This window comes from Haliotis rubra, unplaced genomic scaffold (genome assembly GCF_003918875.1).
Source record: "Haliotis rubra isolate DU_JTF1 unplaced genomic scaffold, ASM391887v1 Scf78, whole genome shotgun sequence".
Taxonomy (NCBI): Eukaryota; Metazoa; Mollusca; class Gastropoda; order Lepetellida; family Haliotidae; genus Haliotis; species Haliotis rubra.
In genome coordinates this window covers 1092906-1111357 of record NW_025767501.1, presented here as the reverse complement: position 1 = coordinate 1111357, position 18452 = coordinate 1092906, and the positions used below count along the sequence as shown (strand labels likewise).

The 18452-nt window shown below is 38.2% G+C and overlaps 1 protein-coding gene across 4 annotated transcripts in view; it reads right to left on the bottom strand.

Moving 5' to 3' along the window:
• LOC124260865 (visual pigment-like receptor peropsin) overlaps window positions 1–17830 on the bottom strand; it is a 99291-nt gene extending 81461 nt beyond the window's left edge. For 2 of the 4 annotated variants that reach the window (XM_046695186.1, XM_046695189.1), the window contains exon 1: window positions 16805–17830. The gene's annotated coding sequence lies outside the window, so the exon portion shown is untranslated. Of the gene's footprint in view, window positions 1–11326; window positions 11404–16804 lie in introns of those variants that run through there. The other 2 variants (XM_046695187.1, XM_046695188.1) reach the window with 1 other exon arrangement.
• Window positions 17831–18452: the final 622 nt, after the last annotated feature.

Genomic DNA, 18452 nt, shown 5'->3' with positions numbered 1-18452 from the left:
AGTCAATATCGATATAGATCTCCAGCTGTGAGAAGGGACTGTAATGACCACTGAAATTTACAGGAAGGTATTTCAAGGAGAGGCACAGATTCTGTAGGACGATGGTGTTGGTAGCATCCTGCAATAGACATAATTAAGTATGCAGATCTAAGCCAGGCGATACTGATCACATTCTTGCAAAATTGACAAGCAATTTACATCCAATAATGCACTGCCATGTTTGGAAATATGAGAACTGCTATGACCTTGGGTTAGAAATGGTTTGGACAGAATACATTTAGCCGGGTGACTGGGTCAAATTTCAGCCACACTGGCATCTCCATGTAAATGAGGACAATTTGTAACAATAATATGAGAGTAAAAATAGTTGAGGAATTTCAGTTTCCAGGACATTTCCATAACCTCATGGTACATAAACACTTCTGGATGTCTTCCATTTATTTATCATCAGTTCCATCAAGAAGACTTGTGTTATAAGGTTACTGTATGCTAATGATGTTTTATATTTTGAATATTTCACAATAAGTCATTCATCATCATAAAATTTAAACTGTCATCTACTGTATCAGTAATTAAAATGCTACAAAAAAAAAAAAGATCAATTTCTTCTCCTGACTATAAAAACTGAATAAATGAATAAACATCTCAATGAGAGAATGAATGTTGCTGGATGAGTCAATCCATGACATCTTGTATCATTGATTCTGGGCCAGGCAATCTTGTGGTTGACAGCACATGCAAATTCAGTCTGGGCAACATGTTCAATATGTCACGTCACACACTGTTAGCATACTTGCTCATCTCCTAATTACCAGACAGTTGGGATGAGCAAGGATGCTGAACACCTATTCTGCCTCAAGCAAAGGTGCTGAACACCTATTCCACCTCAAGCAAGGAGTGAGTGAGTTTAGTTTTACGCCACTTTTACCAATGTTCCAGCAATATCACGGCGGGAGATACCAGAAATGGGCTTCACACATTGTACCCATGTGGGGAATCGAACCCTGGTGTTTGGGGAACAACCTTGAGCTCAAGCAAGATGTTGAACACCTATTCTACCTCGTGTAAATATGCTGAACACTGATTCTTCCGCAAGCAAGGATGATATTTTCACTGATCATAATATCTGCTCCAACACCAAGTCCTGTTGTTAACATAGTTAAAACCTCTCATTCCAACATCAGCTCATCTAAACTTGATTTGTCTGGTAATACTTACAACTGGTGACTTGTGCATGTCATCATCCAAGTATCAAACCATCTTGTAGGTTCCGATTTAACATTCCAGGGCGGCCTGACCAGTGTCCTTCAATCCCATTCATGCACCATTAATTTGGTTTCCCATGAACAAATATTGATCACAACCTGCTCCCACCCTGGTCGTGATTTATAACCTTATACCATATACAGAATATCCCCTCTCAGAGCAGACATAATGGCCATGCATGCTGCAGGCAAAATTCCCTGCCCATCATTACCCTAGAAAAACAAGCCATACTAGAAATCTGCCCTATCAAACTGTCCAAGTACATGAGGACTTAATTTTCAGTCTGAACACTATAGAGAAAATTGCACAAAGGTTTTCACAAAATATATAGTTCATGACAGGTTCTAAACAAGTCTGTTACTAACCGTAACGAACAGTTTCCGGCAGCCAATGAGAAGGCCTTTCATCCTTCATATTATAATCCTATTGTCATTCGGAAATAGAAAGTTGGTAGCTTGGGGCCAAATGCCCGTAATGTGTTCACTGGGATCTATATGGAAACCTCACTGAGCTAATTTGGTGGAAAAATTATATTTGTGCTCTCCCTGTCACCTTCCCAATAATAGGGTGAAATGTGCATGCCCACTTTTCATGAACTAGCTGCTTAATTTATTGGCTGGAACACACAGATTTAAAAACTTAAATTTTATATTGACCATTTCTTTTATTTACCAATGCTTTCCAAATGGGCATTCAGTTTTATTCCAATCAGAAAAAAAAAAGATATTAAATTTCTGAACTTTGAAAGGGGTTTGACGAAATCACCTCAGTGTGACTCACTGACTTACAGATGACGAACAGATAAAGCGTGAGTTATCCTTTACTCTGCTTTATTGAATTTTTAAAGGGGTCAATGCATGTAATTTTAGTGTATTAATGATGTAGAGAAAGATGAACCAGGTAGGGGAAACCAGAGATCATTATCAAAACCATGTCAGTAGTGTTGAAACATAACCTGACACATAATCTACCTTAACACAGGAACAGACACATCACCTGCAATGACACATAAGCAAACACATCACCTCCAAGGACACATAAGCTGATGCATTACCTGCCATGACACAGGAACATACACATCACCTGCCATGACACAGGAACAGACACATCACCTGCCATGACAAAGGAACAGACACATCACCTTCCATGACACAGGAACATACACATCACCTGCCATGACACAGGAACAGACACATCACCTTCCATGACAAAGTAACAGACACATCACCTGCCATGACACAGGAACAGACACATCATCTGCCATGACACAGGAAAAGACACATCACCTTCCATGACAAAGTAACAAACACATCACCTGCCATGACAAAGGAACAGACACATCACCTGCCATGACAAAGGAACAGACTCATCACCTGCCATGACACAGGAACAGACACATCACCTGCCATGACAAAGTAACAGACATCACCTGCCATGACAAAGGAACAGACACATCACCTGCCATGACAAAGGAACAGACACATCACCTGCCATGACAAAGTAACAGACACATCACCTGCCATGACAAAGGAACAGACATCACCTGCCATGACAAAGGAACAGACACATCACCTTCCATGACACAGGAAAAGACACATCACCTGCCATGACACAGGAAAAGACACATCACCTTCCATGACACATCACCTTCCATGACAAAGTAAGACACATCACCTGCCATGACAAAGGAACAGACACATCACCTGCCATGACACAGGAAAAGACACATCACCTTCCATGACACATCACCTTCCATGACACATCACCTTCCATAACACAGGAACAGACACATCACCTGCCATGACAAAGTAACAGACACATCACCTGCCATGACAAAGGAACAGACACATCACCTGCCATGACACAGGAACAGACACATCACCTGCCATGACAAAGTAACAGACACATCACCTGCCATGACAAAGTAACAGACACATCACCTGCCATGACACAGGAACAGACACATCACCTGCCATGACACAGGAACAGACACATCACCTGCCATGACAAAGGAACAGACACATCACCTGCCATGACACATCACCTGCCATGACACAGGAACAGACACATCACCTGCCATGACAAAGGAACAGACACATCACCTGCCATGACACAGGAACAGACACATCACCTGCCATGACACATCACCTGCCATGACACAGGAACATACACATCACCTGCCATGACAAAGGAACAGACACATCAACTCTCATGACAAAGGAACAGACACATCACCTGCCATGACAAAGGAACAGACACATCACCTGCCATGACAAAGGAATAGACACATCACCTGCCATGACACAGGAACAGACACATCACCTGCAATGACACAGGAACAGACACATCAACTCTCATGACAAAGGAACAGACACATCACCTGCCATGACAAAGGAACAGACATATCACCTGCCATGACACATCACCTGCCATGACACAGGAACAGACACATCACCTGCCATGACACAGGAAAAGACACATCACCTGCCATGACAAAGGAACAGACACATCACCTTCCATGACACAGGAACAGACACATCACCTTCCATGACACAGGAACAGACAAATCACCTTCTTTGATACAGGAACATACACATCACTTTCAATGACACAGGAACAGACACATCACCTCTCATGACAAAGAAACAGACACATCACCTGCCATGACACTTAAATGGACACATCTTATAGTGTTAACCAGTCTTCCTCGCAGAATATATGGCCATTCACACACAAATTCATCATCTATTATGCCATGCAGACTGTTTAAAGATGGAATATCTGTATCCCCAGTCTGGTATTTTTTATATTAAACTCCTGAAGAAAGAAGAACCCCAAAAGAAACCATTTCGACACATTTCCATTATAAAAAAAATAATTAAGAAGAATCACCAACCATTTATGATTCTGTAACAGCATGCTTTAGTAGTTGGTGGTGACCAAGGTCTTCAATTTCATCCTCTACAAATCACCCATGTAAAACAGAACAAAATTGTCAATCACTCTTCAAAGACTCTGTGATGACACTGAGGTTTTGATATCTAGCTTTGTCCATTTCAACACCTTCCCACTTGTGATCTGTCATGGGACATCGACACCATCAGGCTCATTCACTGCAAAAGTATTTGTGAAATATTCTCTTGGTGCTAAGGGTCACACATTTCACAACTCATACCAAATACTAAAGAAGGTTTTAAGATTTTAAGAAGTGACCCACTACATTTCTAGATCATCTGTCTAACCCAGCTGTCAAATGAAATCGACATCATTAGCCATGTTCATTGCAAGTGTTCTGGGGAATGAACAGGCATCTATTCATGCTAGAAGAAGGGCTTGATGAGGCTTATAATGAGGCATATTGATCCAGATAGATGACTAGTACCCATTTCAGACAAAGAACAAAACTATCCTTTACCATAATCATGGGATGCCAGCACTCTGACCAGGCTTTCATTGAAACAGACATGAGCAAATGTTTGCCATGGTAGAAATCTTTTTATATAACAGAAAGTCCTAGAGGTAAACTGGACTGAAATTTACTCTTCGTATAATGCTGTGATTTGTAACAATGACGTGACAGAGTTGTCTGGCCTAATTCCTTCACACAGTCATATATCAAATTAACCCCAGGATTAATCATAAAGATGTAAAGACATTTTCCCGAATGGGTGCAAAAGGCAGTTTTTTAACCTGTCATCAACTGTACCTATATATCAATTGCAAATATTAACAAGAGCTAAAAAAAATGTCATCCTTATTCAAAGCAGAATTCCACAATATGATCACAGTTTCAAAAATATCTGAAGAGTTTGCTCAAGAACATTATATTTTCTAAAAGGATTTTCAAAAAGATTTTCAAAAGGTTTCGAGAATATGACTGAATGTTTTTTGCAGTTCTTGATCCAATATTAAAATAAAGTCTAAATAGATTCTGTCTGAAATGCCTTTATCTCTGTCTCCTCAAGAATTTCATATTTTAAGACTACAGTCTCAAACAGTTCATTAAATCTACCATGCTGTGATTGTGTCCTTGTGCCAAATATGTTGGCTTGCTGGGGATTTACAGAATGTCATCCTGGCTAGGCAATTAAATCTAAAAATGCTGGCCTTCAGTACTTGAGCCTTCCTTCATTGATTACAAGATCCCAATTTCAACAGTAGCACGTACTATGTTGACTAGTTGTGCACATTACAAAATAGTTTTTTCCCCAATTCATAAAATGAACAGACGTGACTTCATCTCATTAATCAATTTCATATGCCACAACAATGAAAACCGTCTGTCAGATTAATTAGAAAATGTAAAATAAGTGTTTTCATTTGAATGTGCTTGAAGTCAATATACAGCAATGGAATATATATTAATACCTGGCCTGTGCTGATCACTCAAGTTAGGTTGTTTTACATATTGCACATAGACATATGCTCTTGTTTTCAAAAAGGCTAGTCGACAATATGTCTGAAAAAAATATCAGTTGAAAATCATTAAAATAATCTAAAGCAGCAGCAAACAATGTCAGAAAGTTTTCCTTACGCATCACATGGGCTGGACATTCTTCTTCTTCTTGCGAACACCTGGTGTCATCCGTGATGATCACAGAAATTGTCCAGTCAATTAATTTTCTGTTATTTTGCACTGTACAACAAATAAAATCTGTTTCTTAGAATGCCAAGACTAGATATTATTTTACACAAACATTCTTATATATTTCTACCAGTTTACCCATTGATCAGAGGCAAATAAATACAGAATCGCGACTGTATTGTCTAACCTGTGTTTCAGTGCCAGGAAGGACTGCAGTGCAAGAACTTATCTGGAGACAAGCTTGCTAAGTCATCCATCCACCTACTCTCTGCCACCAGCACTGGTCAACTACGTGAGTGTTGCTATACACAGGACTACCTGACAGCACAGTGAGATGATGTCACCCATCCACCTACTCTCTGCCACCAGCACTGGTCAACTACGTGAGTGTTGCTATACACAGGACTACCTGACAGCACAGTGAGATAATGTCACCCATCCACCTACTCTCTGCCACCAGCACTGGTCAACTACGTGAGTGTTGCTATACACAGGACTACCTGACAGCACAGTGAGATGATGTCACCCATCCACCTACTCTCTGCCACCAGCACTGGTCAACTACGTGAGTGTTGCTATACACAGGACTACCTGACAGCACAGTGAGATGATGTGACCCATCCACCTACTCTCTGCCACCAGCACTGGTCAACTACTTGAGTGTTGCTATACACAGGACTACCTGACAGCACAGTGAGATGATGTGACCCATCCACCTACTCTCTGCCACCAGCACTGGTCAACTACGTGAGTGTTGCTATACACAGGACTACCTGACAGCACAGTGAGATGATGTCCCCAATAAGTCAACTTATCAATAGTTTCAAGCTACACACAACACCAATATTACACCAAGGATTCTGCTGGACCATAAAAGAATAGTGTTTTACATAACACGTAATCGAAATGAAGTTCAAGTGAACAAGGTCTCATAATGAAAGAGGCAATGGGTGATTGTGGTTTAAGAATGACATTGTTATCAACCTTTCCGCTGAAACATTGTGGCTATTGAATGAGGAATGATGAACGTCACATGTAATGTTGATGTCATTTGTGACAAGACTTGAGTTAGTGCAGACGGATGAAATACCATAATATGGATAAAACAATGATGCAAATTCATGAACATTTATGTGAATTTCAGTTGCATGGCTGAAGACAATAATGAAAGTAAATATAATTTCATATAATGCCATTTGATATTTCCTCAATAATATAAACTTTCTGACAAGGTCCTCATCACAGAATTTTCTGTTAAATGTTACATTTCACTGGAAGCAACAAAACCCTTTGCTTAACCATAACAAATCTCTCTTTCATCACCATCACACAGAGGCCATGTGGTCATGTAAAGGTGAGTGTATCTTGCATAAACAGTGGTACACAAACACATGCAAAGGAAAGTCAACTGAAAGATCTTTACTGTTCTCTGTAATATTTGTTTGATGCATAGAACAAGAACAGTTGACTGAAACATTCAAGTTTCCCTGAGCCAACATATTGGACAGCAGGCTTATAGTTTAATTGACTTTTATTAGCCAACAGAGAAATGTTCATTTCCAGTTTGTTCATAGTTTAATCAGATGAAAGACACAACAGCAGTTCATTGTAGTTATGGCACCATTGGTGTCCCGTATACCGCACCACTATGTAATATAAAGGGTTTTCACAGGACAAGAAATTTTAATGCTCAGCACAAATAATGTGCCCAAAATTAAATGTGGTTTTGAACATCAGTCTTGCAAAAGCAGAAAAAATAATCCACATGAAGAATTCCAATGTGCAAATTACTTCTCAATGATTGGATGCTGCACAGTTAGTGGATTACTCGCTGAAACCAAAGGTGATTACAATAGGCAGGAATTAGGGATTCTTTTGGATTAAATTTGGATATTCAAATGTGAAATTAGCAGATCCTGGCATGACTTTGGGATATCACTGACAGTTGGACCCTGCACTACACACACTGACTTGAATACATGCAACAGACATAAAATATGCATTACCTCTTGCAATATGACTTCCAAATACTCTGAGAAATGTATAAATTTGAAATATGCATGGACTTAAAGATACATGGACTCTTTTATAAGAACTTCACAAGTATCTATTTCCTGAAGTGCATTAAAGTTTCAGGAACTTGAAATTCCATCAGTAATGTTACAGATGGATACAGAGGAACAGTGACAACCAATATGAAATAAAGAATGATGACCACCTACTCATGGCCTGGTTTTATCAACAGAATACATTTGTATGACATTAGCACTGGCCTGTGGAGATAAACACAGTCGATGTGTGCCATCTCAAAATATGTACATCATTAACATACAACCAATACTTCATCCATCTTGCCATTCAAATACAAGCGTGAAGTTACCACTACTTGCACTTTATGAATTCATGAACAGTATTTCATGAATACTTATATGCAATAATTAATTATTGAAAAAAGCAAGAATCACTTCCGGCTGTGCAGAAATATAGCATAGATTCTTATCCTGTCAACTGTATGGAGCAAGTGATAATAAAAAATGATGCCATTTATTGATTTCTTCTCTGTAGCTTAATGACATAGTATATTATGACATGTTTTCGTTTTTTTCACTTACAAATGACAAATACTTGCTTTTAACTTTTTTCTATGTTGTGTTTCTTGTTTATGTTAACAAAAACAGACATCTTGATAAAATTCATCAACTTACACTGCTCTTTAACAATTTGTGACCTAACTAAATTTTCATTTCTTCACCACGTTGATAACCAAATTATATGAACTAAGTCACAAATATAGTTCAACTTATTTTAAATCTGTTGATTAGCTATCATTATACAAATGACTGTTTGTAAAAAAACAAAAAAAATCCCACTTATCTGAGGCAAGGCATTTGGTTTTTTTTATCTCTTTTAGAGGCTTTGATGCCATATAGCCAATATAAGAAAACTATATGTTGGCAAAACACCTTAAAGAGGGCCTCACATGTTTGAACCCTTTTATTTTAAACTGATACTGTGAGAAAACTAGTTACAGTAAAGCTGTGAAGTCCCTGCAACCATCAAATGTTGACTGATGAGTTGGAGAAAAGCTGATACTCTACTTAAGAAATAGCGTCCGCCCGGAGAGTGGAAGGTCATGGGTTCAATCCCCCGACTGCGTCATACCAAAAGACGTTAAAATATGGTACTTGTTGGTCCCTGCCTGGCGCTCGGCATTAATGGGTACAACAAGGACTGGTCGGCTCGGAGTCAGTATACTGTGTCTGAGTGGGGTATTCATGCTTCACTGCGGCATGGTATCTCAGTGAGCTAGCACTAAAAATCCAGCTTAAGTCTGGGCTAGTACAAGCAGCCGCACATACACATACACACGCATGCACGTTGTCATATGAGCGAAATATTCTCAAGCACGACGTTAAACCCAATTTCACCTCACCTCACTTAAGAAATTAGTTCCCATTCTAAGATCAACAAGGGAATACTAAATTATGGTTTCTTGAGTTTTTTGTTTCACTTCACAGAACATTAGCATGATTATGGGCTGATTACTCAAAGTTATCTCAGCAAGTCCATTGATATACGACTGCCACAGGGCTGAGATCGCTTGGAGAAATGTTGCCTTGAACATCCAAATTGAAATCAAAAGTAGTGTGGATGATATACAAACATTTAGTTGCTGAAATACAGACATATTTAGACATATGTGAACTAAATAGAATCCAAATGGAACCTATAACAATTCTGAATTTCATGACTGAGCCAGTCTAACTTCCCAATAATTCTAGACTTCAGTTGGATTCCTTTTTAAAATATATTCGCTCTGGAGTGGGAGACTACCTGAATGACAGCAGGGTCTTCATACTACTTGACTTCAGCAACAGACAGAGGTATCAAGAATGGGCATAACATTATATACACTACCTACTTGAAGAGCCAAGTCTTGGTCCTTTCATAACAAACAAATGCTTGTTTGCGAAGTGTACCATCATTAACACCAGGAGTCATCACTATTTGACAGTGATCTATAAACAGCTGCTAATGATAAAGTCAGCATCATACAACTGACATCCACTTTAGCACAGATTTCTCATGATTAGGACATGGTTTTGTTGCTTTTCTACACAAGGCTACTAACTATTGAACCTAACAGAGAGACCCTGATTCTGTAAACATAAGCCTTATCATGACAACTGTACCGAATTCCACATCATGATTATTGACAACACAGTACCAGTTTGAGTGAGTGAGTATGGTTTTATGCCACTTTTAGTGATATATTCCAACAATATCATGGCGGGGAATATCAGAAATGGGCTTCACACATCGTGCCCATGTGGGGAATCGAACCCGGTTCAATGAAACTATATTGTCATGCCTGATGACAGCATTTCTTGGAAACATTATCCCATATTTCTACTCACCATATAACATTAAACAATCAAAGATTGTCCTATGTAGACTGGAGCCTTTGAGGTCAGCCATCAGAAGCAATACATATAAAAAGTTATATAAATTTAAGTTTTAGGTTTTCACTGTAATGGCTTCAGTATCTAAAAGTGCTGTCTTCCTCTGATGTTTTTTAGGAAAAGCCTTTTAACAGAAGATAAACTTTCCCAAAACATTTTTCAAAAAGTACAAGAATATTTGAAGGGATGCATCACAACCACAATCAAAAGAATGGCATAACCACTGACACATAATTTGAAACATAACTCCTGATCCTAATCTTGCACCTGATCCTAATTATCAAATATTCAACATAAACTAACCAGGCTTTAGTTTACTTTCTTTTCATCATATATGCACATAACTGCTTTCTAAAATGTTTTGGAATTTGTAATCAAAATATTCCAGAACACAAACAGAGTAAACACCTATGTTGAGATCTATGTAAAGCATACTTTCCAATATGGAAATCATACTATTCTTTATGTTCTTGCCTTCAAGTCAAAGATGAAGCACCAGAAGAATTTTCATTAAATTACAGCCCTGATGTTTAAATTTGAGAGAAAGCAGAATCATAAGCAGCAGAATATGATGAATTTGTTGTCACAATCTCCGACAGCTCCTACACACACCTGCCACAGTACAGGGAAAATGACTTTCAATGTCTTAATTTCAAAAACATATTTTCAGAAATGGATAAACAGATCACTAATCAGACATGGTACTTGTTCTTAGGAATAAGATATTTCTGGCTCAAAGTTTTAACAACATGAAAAGCTGTTTTAAATATTCCCTTACTGCAATTATTATATAATGATATATTGTATAACCATGTCTATATGAAATTTGTTTCCCATGCCCAACCTGATGATTAACCACATGAAACAATACCTGACATGCCAACAGAATACCTGCAAGCCACTGACATAACATCACTTATAAATTAATACAGCTGATATTGACAGCATGGATATTACACCCACAATGTTGTTAAATACAAAAGTATAATGATAAGAACATAATCCAACATACCTTTAAGGCTAAATACCATCAAGCAAGGAGACCTGACCAAGGCAAGCATGTGTGTGATACCAGCAATGCTAAATGAGTGGCGGTGTACATTGCACAGCGAAATAGACAAGCTCGCTATTGACGTCTCGGTTAACTCAAGCAGCCTCTACTCCACTGGAACCTTTAACTGTAACAGCTTGTGGCTACAGAAATCAAGAATTCTCCCCAAATGTTACTTCCATTCAAACTGTCAAATCATGATGATAACACATGGATGATTCCATGAATAGAATTTATACCACACTGTTTATGAAGTTAGAAGGGTTACTTTTACTCTTTACATATTTTTTTACCAATCACAAAAGCAGAAAGCATTGTCCTCTATCCTTGGCTGATATCAACATTTTTTTAAGGTTACATATATTCCTTCTTTACAACTAACACTTTTACAAAAAACAACATTCTCTCATGCAAGCAGTCTTAAAATAAAAAGAGACTTACATACATTTTTTAGAGATTATATTCTGCTCCTTCCAACTACACAAAATATCTTATTGATACTTTATATTAGTTGTGTATCATATTCTGAAGATAATTTGATACATTTTTCCAGATTGGCATTATTTTTTAAATAGAGCAACAAATATAACATTGAAAGCTATTGTTTTAATTTGTTGCAGAGATATTGGAAGCCAGATTACATTACCAGAAAATACCCATTTAACAGAAACCATTTCAGAAAATTGTTCTCATGAGTTAGCATGGCGGAGTGGAGGAGGTGCCCATGGTTGAGCCTCTTGTTGAAAACGGTGAAAAACAGGTATTTGACTTCACAAAAGATGAGTTTCAGAAGCTGGAGTGCATCATCGGTGACATCAATTGTTGCTGGCTGGTCTGGGAAACCCAAGGACATTTAATTCCATTATCTTAAGAGACACAAATAACCGGTCATACCATTAAGATAGGAAGCCTCCCTCTACAATCAGCATTTCTGCAAATTGAGAAGAGGGCTTGCATGAGGCGGTACAATCATGGAATGAACAGAGCCCTCCAATACAGTTAACTTGTTTTAACATGTGAGGGATGATGTAACACAAGTTGGGAGAGGTGCTTAACTCATTAACTCATTTATTTTTGTGAAACATTACACCTGGTGAATAAAATAGAGAAAAACCTGTACAGACTCTATCTCTCCCACACAATTTTGAGAAAAACTTGCACAAATGTCCTGTGTGAAAAACTATGTGCATATGGTTGTTCCAAATACTGTCATAGAGAGGCAAGCTTAGAACATGCCATTTGCATGTACAAGAAGACAAATGTGTGTCACACATAGAATTTTCTTCAACAAATGAAAACAGAGAACTGAAATTTTATGACTGAATTAGTGTTGAAACATTACCTTGAAAATAACAAAATGTATTACCTTCTGAAAGCATAGAATTTACATGTTACTACTGAAAGCAATTTCCTTATATACTACCATTTGGTTGACTAAAAGCAACAAAAATCTTTCTATAATCTGGAAAAATCTCTGCTAAGGATATGGTCAATGGTACGATTCTGCCTACATCATGAGCATGATTTTGGAATGGTTTTACATAAAGCAGGTACAATTCCTTCTGAACATGGTCATTATATTCTTCAGCCTAGTCTACACAGGCTGCATGGTGACTCTTAAACATCACTGAGTGGCTGTAAGCTAATGACAGGCATAATCAAAGATTTCCCCCAACAACACTTGCATGACATGCTGTCTGATGAAGGTCTCCGGTGGCCTACACTGGGAGACAGGATGGCTCACAAGCATAACACCAATTTCATTTCCCTTCTAACAGTTTCTGAAACACGGTTACATTGGGAAATCCAGGACAGTTTTTAGTTATTTTCTTTCCTACAGCTATGGAATTATCCAGTACAGAATGAAGTTACAGTCATGTCGGATGAAGTTACACTCACTGATTACCCTGGGTATGATAATCAAGTATTTTGTTTTGTTATCAACTTTTTCACAAAATCAGGTTTGAAGATATAGGTCTGAAAACAGCATAGTTACAGCATTCACACACCTTGGAAACTGCATGGAGCCAAGAGCAGGGAACACTTTGTGTGAGCATGGTTGTGTAGTAAGGTTTATGAAATCACGCTAGTTGAACTAGAGCAGTGATGGTTGATAAAAGATGCTGTCATCCTCAACAGTAAACTACTCAGGACCATTGTAATCAACCTTCATTCAACCCAACCCAATTTCAGTTCATGAGCAGCATGAGATAATTTGGATGAATTCAGCACTTGATGAGTGTGAAGTAAAATAGCTGAGAGAGGATTAGGGAATAAATATACTGCTGGAAGTGAAGACAGAGTATTCTGGCACAGCATGTGGGCAAATATGTGACATCAGAGGCTGATGCATGTTCGGAATCACATAACAATTGCATACAACCAACTCTCTTATTCAGTGCAAGAATTGATGCAGAAACATGCTATGATTTCTTACACAACTGAGATAATCTCATCACCTTGTTACCTCATGGTAGAAACTGTATGACACACTTGACTTCAATAATACAATGGTATTGAATAAAGGTCCAGCTGTTCATGCCAACAGAATATGAATCTTCTCCAGTTCATTTTGCTGCCAACATTTTTTACAGTATAGACATACATGAGCCACTATATGATCACACAGTGATAGGTTTGGCAGTGAGGGCTTACCTTCTATGGTGACACGAGGGCTGAGGTATATAGTACTAATCGTCTTGACAATAATATCCCTATTACAAGCTTCTCGACAGGGTTGTACACCAGTCACTGCTGTGTCCCTTCAGCCAGTACACTTGTCTAATCTCCTTCTACTCCACACACTGCATAAAGGCAGCTCATTTACAAATGGACAAATCACAAAAGCTTTGACCTCTGAGGGATTTGGGAACAACCATAGCTTAAATTCTTGTGTCGAGTCTGTATGGACACAGTATTCTGGACAAGAACTGACCAATGGAAATATCAAACATTGTTACCAATTAACAAATCTTTAAAGAATATGACATTTTTTATGAAGTTTGAAACAATGCCAGAATATATTTTTGGAAAATAAGTGGCAATTCTACATCCTTCTAACACTAACATGGCAAAGTGAAGTACTGAAATAAGATTCCCATGCATAGTAAGATATACTGGGTGTCCATGGTTTATGTGTTTTTAAATTATTTTTTTCTTTTGTGTATAAAAAGATAAGCTGATTTTTCCAGTGAATGTTTCAGTTACTGAGATAGTATGGTGATACTTTACGCAAACCACATAATTCATTCCACAACTTAATTTCACTAAAAATGTTATTTGATGCTCAGATCTTTAGCAGAAATTCCATGACTCACAGGTTCCTACAATGTTTAAACACTACACTGAATACTACTGGACTGACAACTCTCAAAACATGTCCCCCATTATGTTCAATTCCCAGACAATAATAAATGAACAGATTTAATCCTCACAATGCAATACATGACACAAAGTCAATCTGATCCCAAATTCTGAATCTCCAATACAGTGTCATGCATTCTGGCCAACAATCTGTTTCACCATCCTTAAAGTCACATACCATGATTTGCCTGCCCCAGTCTGCTAACTGATCCAACATCATAAAACATGCACGCTGTCTCTAAAGTCTCTAACATTATGATCTGTTATTCTTTAACTCTCTTACAATGACATGCATACCACGAAGTTGCAGACAATAGCATCCCTCATCCTTAAATTCCACGCAATGACAAGCACACTGAGAACATTTTGCTGAACTTTGAACAAGGCTATGCTGATTAAGCTTTCTCACACTGCTAGACAAGCTTTAACTTTAAGGTTTCTTCCCAAGCTATGGACATTGCTGGAGCTTCCTTTCAGCTCTCTGGACAAATCTTTGCAAGGACATATTTACACAAGAAAAAAGCCTAGGGCATCCTTACAATTGTTCAGACATGGAGCAGAATGCATGCTACTAATGAAGTCACATTCACGTTACATTCTGCCTGACAATTTCAAGTAGCCATGAACATGTTCCGATGTGTCAGAGTTCACTATGACACAGCTGACAGAGATGAGCTGCTGGATACTCTCACTGAGGTGAAGGTAGTGTGAACTGTTCACCACTAAAAGCTATATCAATCATGGGAATTCTTGTCAAAGCCACAACACCTTCACAGCATTTCAAAATGTCACCATCCAGTAATTGCATGTGACCAGGATGATTTCTTGCTCTGGACAAGTGCGAAGTTGAGAAAAGATTGAGACGCACACGAGTGTGTACAAATCTGACACACTTCAGAAGTACATTAGTGTTTCAGGCAATCACGATGAAGTGGTTAAGCTGTGAAATTATTTACCAAAAGTATTGATGTCAAACAACTAAGAAACACATTTACCAAAACTTGACCACATTTGAATTGGCAGAAAAACTCAGTAAATTGTTGGTTTGTCAATTGTGATTTAAAACCACAGCACCTTCTTAAACATCTGATATTTATCGACAAATGGCAGATACCATCATTCATTGATTGAACAAAACTTTACATGCTATTTCTATTAACATCTGATGATTTTATTGAAAGTACCTGCTACTACACTCCGTTATGGTTGATAATCACCATCAAAGACCACAAGTGAATGAAGTAACTTCAGTGAATACTGCTAACACTTTTTCAGCAGAGTGTTCTATATGAAACAAGGGGCATTAAGATGCCATAGCATATGTCAGTGCTTGGAAACTTTGGACATAATGAAAGTACATGTCTAGTTTTTCTGATTAATGCCATTCAGTAATCAGGAACACAGACAGGAGAAGCTTAGCAATGACAGAAACCTGAAGCCACCAGTGTACACAGCATATCCCTATGGCAGATAATCGGCTCTGGTCGGATCCAGCACGGATAGTTCTCTTATACTTCCAAGCAGGGTGACTCATCTATTCATAAATACTCATTTATTTACTCAAATTTTCTATTTCACTTTTAATAAATAGTACAGTAGGAGATAATTTCAGACTGACAAAAATAAGTTTTGTATGGACAGTACTTTTAATCTTCCATGTAACATTCATTACTGATGAGTATTTCAGATAAAATGAAACTGAATATCCTTACCAACATCCTCATTATGACATGATTTACATCCCAACAGCAACTGACTGCAGCGTCATTGCCAACACCATCTCCATCATGAACATCAGGGCAACACGACAAATCCATCATCACTACAATAGACTAACTGTGTTTCCTTAATTTCTATGCACTCATTCAATCTTAATCAACTCAATACACAGGACCTAAAAATATCCCATTTCATTAATGACATAATTTCTCTCCAAACCCAAACACCATGTATATCATACAATCCTTGTCTGTTAACTAATCCATTGCAAAACACGACAGAGCTTAAATCCTTCCCACTGAATTACGTTCCAAATGGGAACCATTGGCATTTAGAGAGAATTAAATATAGGCTTACCTGGAATTTTTCAAACTGTAGAGCTGAAAGGCAAGAGCACGTCCAGGCTCTGTAACGACGTATATGTGAGAGCTTGTTAGGTATATTAGCAGCCGTCCCATTAACACAAACCTATGCAATGTTTGTTTATAAATACCTCAGCTGACAAGGGAGGCGGATTGTCCAGAACTGTGAAGGTAGACACGATGCTTTCTGATCAATAATTGCTCACTGTCTCTCGACAACACTATTGTCAAAGTCTTGGCAATAATATCTTCCTGAAAATATGACTGTCACCAATTTGAGGCTTTTAGAAACTCAAAATTGACAAAAATGAAGTTTTTCCTCATTAAAGTGGTATTGTATGAAGGCTCAACTGTCAAAGGAAACTGACAGGAGTTTCAAAATCTTCGGAACTGAAGAGTTATTTGTCAACCACAAAGCATGATGGGATGACTTAAGCTCCTCACTGTATAAGATAGTCTTCAGATCTGCCAGAAAATAGCAGACAAACACTTCTCCATTTGTTCCAGTTGACAAATCTTTCCAATGTTGTCCCCTTGTAATGATGTCCACAAAAAAGCTACAAAGGCACAATTACCACAAACACATCTTCGACCTTTTCAACAGTCAAAATCAGACGACAATAGTACCTTTAGGATTTTTGTGAAAACTAAAAAAAGTTGAATGGAAAGTTTAAGTGAATGAATGTCTGACAATTCCAAAGGCACAAATTTCTCTAAGCGGTCTCCATTAACAAGTTTCTTCCAATAGCTGAGCCAGTTATAGCCTTGATCTTCTGTTGCACAGGTGTTTAAATTGTCCGTCTGCTCCTAAGGCAGATCTGCAGACAGGGGCTTCACACAGAGGGTATGTATAGCTTGACAAGGCTGGAATGATTGATATACATGGTTAGGGCCTAATGTCATTATCAGCATATCAGGAATAGGTATAGTCATCAGAATCAGGGCAGACAATATGGCCATGCTTATGACTGGTCAGCCAATGGCAACGCTGGTGACAGAAGTACACACTCACATGGCTGACGAAAACTTTGCCAATGGAAAAATTTGATTAGGGATTAGAGGGATCGGTCTTCTCGACAATGTTTGGAGTTCAGACCCTCACCCGATTGGTTAAAGTGCCTGTCCGGTATTATTAATCAATACCTCTTCAGTGGAGGGTTCCACAAGGGTTGTGAATCAATTAGTTGATAAAACACCAATCGTAATGCCTCATGTGTTTGATTGACAGCAAAAGGGGCAAAAACTAAACACGTACATTTCATACATGATACCAGCATTGTAACATGAGGTGAAATTGCAGATGTACATTGCTACAAGGCATTTGTGAGGCATGGACGATGAGCGCAATGATGGAACTGTTAAGATAGCCCAACAGGCCTGTAAGAGAAGAATCCAATTGCAAGTTTTACACTGTCATGGAATGCTGCTCAGCTGACAAGAGGAAGCTGGTATTGATTTAGATGTAAGGGGAATACACCACAATCTACATCCCATTTTACACGTCAATATCAATGCCTGCTGTCACTGTTTTTTTTCTCAGACAAGTCTCTTCTACTGACAAGTTGGGTTCAATATGGTTAAAAATCTATGACCGTTTTAATATTTTAAGTGGATCTTCAGATTCGTCTTCTGAATTACAAGCG